Raw genomic sequence first — 9,362 nt, 5'->3', positions numbered from 1 at the left:
CCAATTCCCTAACTGCTATCCCTTTCTCTGGCTTCTTCAGGAAGCCTGATGATAGAATACCACAAGACAGAGTGAAGATGGCCCCTTCACGTGCAGCCATCTTCCTTTACTGGCAGGAAAATGGGTCCAGGGACCAATGTAAATGACGGGGCTTTTCCAGTTGTGAGGTGCAGTTGACACCAGCTTCCTAACTCCACCTTGACATGGGATTCCTTGGCAGTAGCATTTCTGAGAGCATTCCTTGTGCTCATTCATTTAAACCTCACACCAGTCCTTGGGGATGAGCATAGTTACCATCCACATCAGACAAGCAAAGATAAGATAAGCACTGAGGGAACACAGAGTTAAAGGTGTCAATGCCAGACTAAAGTAAACCTAGAGTCTGTTCTTCACCAACTGATTGTGATGCCCCAATCCTCTATCCTCTCAAAGACTGACTCTCTCTGGGGAAGAAATGATTTGAAAAATTAGTCCATCAGTCATGGAGTCACTGAAGGAGGAGACCAATCCCTGTCTTCAAAAGCTTGCTCATTCTCTCATCCTTCTTACTTCTCTTCATCTTGTCTTCCAAAACAAGTAAGTCCTACATGCATTAGTGGACCTGAACAGGACAGTCATCTGTCTATGCCTAAGGTGTGGAATGATGCCCAGAATGAGGTGTCAGAACTCAAGCAAGGTGAAAGCATCCACACAAGAGAAGTCACAGGAGTTTAAGACACCTCTACAGCCTAAGATAGTCTGGAGAATGTCCCTGTGGAAACCTCCATGACACCACACACACACACACACACACACACACACACACACACACACACAAATATGGGATGCCAGAGCCTGAGCTATACAAAGACAGCATCCACATGGGGCAGGAACAGCATAGAATGCTGGGAACAGTGGGAAGAGGGTTTGGACACAAAAGTGAGGAGGGCACCTGCATGTGGGAGAGGGTGGCAGCAATGCTGGGAGTAATGTGGAAGATTAACCAGAAACATAACTGTCTGCAACACTGTGATCAATCAGTATTGCCTCTGACTTATTTTCCTTAATAATAATCTCCAGTTCCATCCATGTTGCAAATGATAGGATATGATGCTTTTATGACGTCTTAGTTAGGGTTTCTATTGCTGTGAAGAGACACTGTGAGCACAGCAAATTTTTATAAAGGAAAAGCATTTAATTTGACTGGCTTACATTTTCAGAGGTTTAGTCCCTTATCATCATGGCGCAACATGATGCCTAGTGGTGTGCAGGTAGATATGGTGCTGGAGAAGGAGCTGACCATCCTTCATCTTGATCCACAGGCAACAGGAAGTGACCTGAGACACTGGGCATAGCTTGAGCATAGGAGACTTTAAAGTCTATCCCCACTGTGACACACTTCCTCCATCATGATCATGCCTCCTAATAATGCCCTCTGAGCTTATGAGGGTCAATTACATTCAAACTACCACAATGGCTCAATAGTATTCCACTGCATGTATATACCATCTTCTCTTTGTCCATTCATTGTTTGATGGACATCTTGGCTGATGGCATATCTTGGTGGTGGTTACAGACATCTCTTTGTTTGCTTTGTATGTATAACCAGTAGTAGGCTTTCTGGTGGCCCACTTTTAATTCTCTTAGGAATGTCCCAGTTTTCCATAGTGGCTATATTAAACACTGCTGCAAACAATATGAAGGGTTCTTTTTTTCTCCTCCTTCCCACCAACACATGTTACAATTTGTCTTCGAGACAGTAGCCATTCTCGCTGGAGGGGGTCAAGATGTACTGTGGTTTGGCTGTGTGGTCATTATCTGAGGTCCAGGAGAGTAGGAAGGAGAAGAGACAGGGAGGTTCATCAGAGGTAGGAGTGAGAAACACTACACAGTAGTTAGACTTTGATAAGCAATATGCCCTAAAAGGCCAAAGGGTGGATTTATATGTACTGGAAAACCATATGATACCTTATTAGTAGGTATACATTTTATGTTTTATGTGTCTGTTAAAAATAAAACCTTTAAAAATATGATCACTGTAAGCTAAAATGGGTCTTTAAAGATGGGAACTATTATATAAAATCTAACAAAGAGGTTTTGCCCTTTTGTCTATTCTAAGCCTGGAAGGGATACCCTTCACCCTTATAGTAAGTACTTTTGATGATGACTTTAATGTTGGTTCTCTGTCCCATCCATTAGTTCTCCCATACTCCGTATCAGACATTATTAGCATGACTCACTCTATTTAATAATAAGTGGGTACACATTCTGTTGTAAAATTTTAATGTCTTATTCAAATAGAAAAGGGGAAAATGTTAGAATGAACCTGGCAGTTTTGGCTGCTGTTGGAGACATCACTGTAAATTTGTGGATTCAATACCCAGCACTGTTTTCTAAGGAAACTGTGGCTCTCCAAGAGAGATAAGCTTCTTTAGGAAGTCCTGATATGGAAATATAAGCACCAGAAAACTTGATCTGAAAAGAGACTAAATGATGGTCATGACAATTCTTCCTTGTTCCTCATAGATGATTGCTGCGGCACAATCTCTGTACACTGAAAATATGCATTACTCTCATTGGTTAATAGAGAGCTGACTGACCTATAGCTGGGCAGGAAGAGATTGGGCAGGAGAGCCAAACTAGGAGGATGCTGGGAAGAAAAAGGGTGGAGTCTGAGAAGTCACTAGTGGGACACAGATAAAGCAGGAGATGAACATGCCGTGCTGGACGAAGGTACCACCACATTGCAAGGTGTAGATAAGAAATATGAGTTCATTTAAGCTGTAAGAGCTAGTTAGTAGCAAGCATAAGCTATTGCCTGAGCTTTCATGGTTGATAATAAGTCTCTGTGTGGTTATTTTGGGAATGGCTTGTGGGACTCAGAAAGTCCACCTACAAATGATGCCAGATGGAGGGATGAAGCAACACTAACATCTTCTCTTGTTTCCACCCTTCCTAGAGCACCATCCTTGTAGAGTACAGTCCTTCAAAAGTTCCCCAGCCCCTCCTCACAGGCAGGCCTGTTACTTCCCAGCCTGGGTAAGCATTTGAATTGCCCCAATCCTGGGTGTCACCTCAAAGCTACAAGGATCTCCAAGAACTTGGGGGGCTGTGTTTGTAGTGATCTAGTTCATTGCTGGGATTATATTGGAAACCACTAATTGGAAAATGCTGTTGATGCTTCCTAGCACTTGTACTGCTCAAGAAACCCGGGGAAGGAAAAAGCAGAAGCTCAACATGAGTATGGCATGCCCCCTTTCAAGCCTCACTGACAGTAACCTGTCTAAATTCCATTTCCACCAACCTCAGGACCTCAATATGTAACCCCAAGCAGCGGGATGGCTATGAGCTTTAGCATAGCAGTATGTGATTCCAGTGCAGAGAAAGTGGAGATATTTCAAACCTCCACATAACCTTTGTAGACGGCATACAGTCATTCCACACCATCAGCAGACTCCAGCTCTGTATACAACCTACAACATTCACCTACCACCAAGACAGTCACCAACATCCTAGGGCTACTGAAGTCTGACTGGTTGCTCCAGAATGGATGGAACCTTCTCCAGCAGATCCCACCAAATCTTCCATCAGTAATCTGCAGTCATTACCATTTCCAACAATTACATATAGAGTCCTTGACTAGTCAAATATAAAATTTTAAGAGGGCCTTTTGTGTCTTCTGGAACACTCTCATTATACCCAAACAAAGGATAAGTGTGTGGCCAAGAAGGCAAGAAAGTTTTCCAACATAGCCAAAGAATTGAGCTTGGGAGAGTGAATCCATTACATTGGACAGGTGATAGATGTTGACCAAAGAGCAGGGCATGACACATTTTTGTGTCCGCATCCCCAAGGAAGAGAAATAGTACAGGGTCAAGAAGCCAAGGGGCATATCAATGTTTGTGCCTCTGGAATATTCTGCTACAGAATTATGGCATAAAAATTATAATATTCCAATGGGCCAAAGACTCATAAACTTCACAGTTTTGTAACCTCCATTTTGCTTTCTGGTGGCACTCTCCTGGAAATGGAGCTTCAGCCTAAGAGACTGAGGCCATTGAGGCAGGACAGTGGAGGTGCAGAGGACCAAACAAGCCAGCCTGTTAGCACCTACAGGTACCATCATGTTCTCCACCAACCCTGGGAGCAAGAGCTGACATCCAGCCTGGCTCTGTCCCTTGTTTACTGTGTGGTTTTGGAAGAGTATTTAGCTTCTGTGAACCTTGAATTCCTCTTCTGTGAACTGGAGATCAGAGCATCCGCCCTACTTAGCTCAGAGGCTTCTGTGGGTGAGGCAATACACGGAGCACTTTGTTAAGGAGAAAGTCCCAGTGAAGTACAATAACTGTTGTTTTCCTCTAGGTAAGCAAGCATAGGCCTCCTCTCTTCTGCCTCCTCGCCTTTTGCAGGCTGGCTACTCATCCCATTCATGGACTCTCAATGGTCTCTCTCTCCTCTGCAGTGCAGGCTCATCCCCAACTTGTGTGAGTCAACCATTGGGAGACATCTCTGATTCTCATCCAGGCCCTTTGACCCTGAGCACATATGTGAGTCTCACCCTTTGGGCCTCCGCAGGTCATACAGGGTCATACAAGAGACTCCTTGTTCTATCTTCTACATCTTCCTCTTGCCTCAAAACTTAGAGCCAACTAACTGTAAGAGGAACAAAGTCTTAACTGGAAAATTTCATTCTGCTATAGAGTCTATAATGCTATTGTTTACCTAGCCTATTGAAGTTCTGTTTTCTGTAACATACTTTCTTTGTATCTTATCCAGAACTAACTTGCCCAGAATCCAGGACTGCCGAAGTCAGCAGGGCCAAGCCACAGACCTCCTGGATCCAGAGAGAACCAATGCTCCATCCCACATGCTGAAAAGAGAACAGAGAGTCCGTTCTCATCCATCTCCCCTTGCAGGCCCCATGCCTGAGTTTCCCTCTTTCTCCAAAGAAGAGATCACAGGTTGTGAAATACCATGATGGAAAAACAGCCACAGGGCACCAGCTTAGCAGGAGTATATCCAAAACCATTATGTCATGAAAAGTTTCTTTCCCCAAGTACATGCAGGCTGTTTTCCAGCAATTATCCCAGCTCACTTTTATAGAGAGATGGGGCTAAGGAGGAGGGGAGGAGGGGTTTACAGCCCAGAAATGCACAATCCCCCATTCATGTCTCCTGGCTCCAGATTATCTCACATTAGTAAGGGGGTTCTTCCCCAGCCTGAGGCCCTGGGCTCTCCCCAATCTGTCCCCTTCACCAACACCCTTTTACTCATCAGGAGGGATTTTGACATGCAATTTGCTAAGTTGGTATTTATCATATTTTGCAGAGCCTTGCTGGGAATAAGCTCCCTCAAGACAGGAATGCAAACCATTTATCTCTATGTAAGATAAGCAGTTGGCCTGGGCACCCTGGTGTGGAGCAATTCAACTGGGAGATGTTGGTGTGATGGAGAGAGATGGACACTAGTCTGAGTTCCATCATAAAAGAGCAAGTCATGTAGAATCTAGGCACGGTACTGGCATGCCACTTAAAAAATCCAGTAGGCCTCTAAAAGGACTGAGCTGTCTGTATATCTGTCTGATTCAGCTGAACTTTGTACCTTGGAGACAGCGATAAAGGTAAAGCATGTTAGAGCCATAATTTCGTTGCTGTAGAACAAAAACAAGGAAGGTAACTATGAGGTTGCATGGAGGAGCAGAGGCAAAGGTAGGGAGAGGCCGGTGCAGAGGATGATGGGAGATGGGAACCTTCTGCAGTTGATTTGAGAGAAAATCAGCACAATGATTGGCTAATCAGTATACAGACCAGTTCCAGTGGCCTGGAATTAACCAGCTAGAAACTTGAAGGAATGAGCCTCAGAAATCAGGTCACCACCTCCTCGCCTGTGGCAGAGAGGCTCAGTGGGAGCATGGACTTTGAGAAATCTGTGTGGGTCAAGAGTGGCCATGATACATACAGCTAAACATGAGACTGGCAGAGACAGCACCTGGATTACCCTCCAAGTCAATGAAGTTATAACTTGCTACCACAACAGCATTTTATTCTGATGGTTTTTATAACATGAGATCGAGATCAGTAGTCTGTTTTAAGACCCTTGTAGAGTATTGGGGATGGGAGGGGGTACATGAATATTTTTCATCCATAAAAGAAGAACTAAAGCCTAATATTTGAAGCAGTATGGATAGAACTTGGGGTGGAATGTTAATCAAAACCAGCTAGATACAGAGAGTCAGTGTCCTTTCACGTCCTTGAAACCTACAAAGGAAAAACAAGACTTAAAAGTTGGATGAAGAAGAGGGATTACTCAGGACTGAGAAGAGGATGTGAAGAGAGTACAGAAGGGTGGAGAGATGTGATCAATTCATGTAAACTTCAGTGACGTTTGCAAGAATGGTAAAAGAGCAGAAGAGCCCATGGAGAATGGAGTCACCTGGCTTCCAGGCAGAAGCTCTGGGTAATTTCAACAGCCAGGGGTAAAGCTTCTCCATCCTGGAGAGTGCTGGATTACAGCAAATTACATCTTTATAAAAGAACTTATAAAGACAGCACAGATCTTACTTGATCATACAAAGTGTGAGAGGTAAGAGTCTGGCCACGAGGATTTCTTTTCCTGTGCGCAACACAGCTTTGCCAGCCATATCTTTCTGGGGACAGCGCCTATGGCAGGGGGAATTCCCATGCTGCTTCAACCCTCCTCTCAGGACATTAATATTAATGCTTGTGTTGATATGGTATAGATATCTTTAATAAGTTTCCTGGTTTCAACACCGCAGCAAAAAAACAGGGAAAGTCCCAGGCACAGAACAAAGTTCAGTGACATTACATCGCCTAGCATTGTTCTCAGTTATTTCTTGGCATCAACATCTAGAGAGCCCAGGTCTTCTGCAAAAGCCCTCTGAAAACCTTCCATGAAGAGTGGAAGGACAGAGTTTGAGAGCCCTCAAGACTAGGATCAAAGGGGACTGAGTTCGTTACTTCGGTTCCAAGATTAGCACAAATACTTGAGCGTTATGTTTTCCACGCACAAGGCCATTCTCTAACATAATGATACAGCATAAAACCCAAGAAATTAATATGCCTACATTCCTGTCACCTAATCATCATAGCCATTAAGGTTGTGCTGACTATTCCAATAATGCTAGTGCCCACAAAACCTTTTTAAAATGTTTGTATGTGTGGGTGTTTTGCCTGCATGTTCGTGCACCATGTGCAATCCCGGTACCTGAAGAAGCCAAAAGAGGCCATTGGATCCTGTGAAACTGGAGTTACAATGGCTGTGAGCCACCATGTAGGTGGCGGGACTCAAACCTGGGTCCTCTGCAAGAGCAGCCAGTGCACTTACCTGCTGAGCCATCTCTCCAGCCCCTCCCTGGTTTTCTCCATCCATTCTTGACTTTCCTGACTGTGGTACCTTTGAGACCAGGTGAGTTATTTGTGACTGATTCAGGTGATGCTTTGGGGACAAGAGGGTCACACATGCACTCTCATTGCATTCTCATTGATGACTGTCACTACAGCTGACCTTCCGTCAGCTGATGTGAACTTGGATCACCTACCTGAGGTGCCTCTCCAAGTTCTCTACTAAAAAGTTGCTCTTTTTCTCTTTGCAGAGACTAAGAAAATACATCTCCATCTAACCTTCACCACTCCTGGCCCATCCTAACATCCTTGACATTGTTTCCTGGGTGAATTAACTACCATGATGACTGCCAACTGGTAATTTTCCAATTTTACCCTTCCTTCCGAGTGCTTTGATTGGAAGGAGACTTCCTTTCTTTATTCGTTTGTATTTGCACCTGTCTGACTCATGGATTCCATTTTATCCAGCTGTATAGAATCCATTACTAAAGCTCATTTTCATGACACATAATGACAGGCATGGTCATTGGGAGCCCCTTCAAGCTAGCTCCTTTGTGCTTCTGCCATGTTGGAATCATTCTTTAAATACTTCCTGATTTTCTAATGCAGCCAAACATCCTAGTTGCTTTCTGGACTTTTTCAGCCATAAACTTGGAGCTGGTCATTTCTCAAAGGAGTCTTGGCTCCTCCTAGTGAAGAAGTAATTTGAAAGCTAAGATGTAAGCATTAAGCCTGCTTATCTCCATTGGAGTATTCTTGTCCCCCAATACACACACACACATACACACACACACACACACACACACACACACACACACACACAATCTACTGTAACAAAAAGTAGATTAATAGTTCCTGAAAGTACATAAGCAAAATTTATCAAAGTTACATTCCAAATATGCAGCAATCATATGCAAATCAAACCTCAATAAAGCAGTAAAGGAAGAAGGAAGCATTTGCAATCTGGTGAGAATAAAGAGGTTTGGAAGGATGCAGAGAGAAAAAGCCACACAGTAAAAAGTTAATGTGTGACTTTTGCTGTGGCTTCTGCCAATGAAAGCCACCAGAGATAGATGTTTGTCTCAACCCTTGAGGAGGATCCGCAGAACACGGCAATAAAGGGGGTTAGGACTGAACTCACTGTAGGAGTTTATGTATGATTAGGGGAGCTAAGGAAGTGAGGGCTCACGTGATGTTGTACTGTGAGTAGAGTAAGCTCTGATCTCTAAAGCACGAGAGAGAGGTGGAGGGGGGATTTTCTATGAAAGGTCGTGTAATAAATCTCATCTGAGGGAGCAGAGATGGACAAGACCAAAGCTGAATTTGGAAAGAGTGAGAACGTGGTCATTATTTTCCCAGTCAAGTGGGACAAGTGTTCATCATTTTTCATGAAGTATAGTAATTTGTTTTTGTTCTGTGTTAGACAAAAGTAAGAAGTGGCGTGGCTTTGCCTCCTTCCATCATGACTTTGGGGTATTCAAGCTTGATGTTTTGTGTATGTCTCTAGTAGGTTCAACTGTAAATGCCAGGTCAGCTTTGGAATGTCTGGACTCTCCTCCACTCCTGTCTCTCTGTCTCTGTTTCTCCATCTCTGTCTCTCTCTGTCCAGTTTCTCCTCTCTCATGTCTTTGTCTCTCTGCTTCTCTGTCTCTTTCTGCTACAGACTGTTATAAGCTATCATGAGGAAGCTAGAAATCAAACCCAGGTCCTCTGGAAGAGCAGCCAATACTCTTAACTGCTGAGAGCCAGTTAAGATCTCCAGTCCCCTGCCTTTGTTTTTGCTGTTTATTCGTGTGTGTGTGTGTGTGTGTGTGTGTGTGTGTGTGTGTGTGTGTGTGTGTGTGTGTGTGTTGGTTTTTTGGTTTTGGGTTTTGAGATGGAGTCCTATATAGTGTTTGTCTCCAACTCTCCACATAGTGGAGAATGAGCTCGGTTGAACCCCTGATGATTGCCTACCTCTATCTTCTAAGTGCTGAGGTTACAGGTGTGAGCCACCACATCTCGTTTATATGGCGCTAGGAA

Source organism: Peromyscus maniculatus, chromosome 7 (assembly GCF_049852395.1).
Source record: "Peromyscus maniculatus bairdii isolate BWxNUB_F1_BW_parent chromosome 7, HU_Pman_BW_mat_3.1, whole genome shotgun sequence".
Taxonomy (NCBI): Eukaryota; Metazoa; Chordata; class Mammalia; order Rodentia; family Cricetidae; genus Peromyscus; species Peromyscus maniculatus.
The sequence above is the reverse complement of the archived record's forward strand: the minus strand, read 5'-3'. Positions refer to the sequence as shown.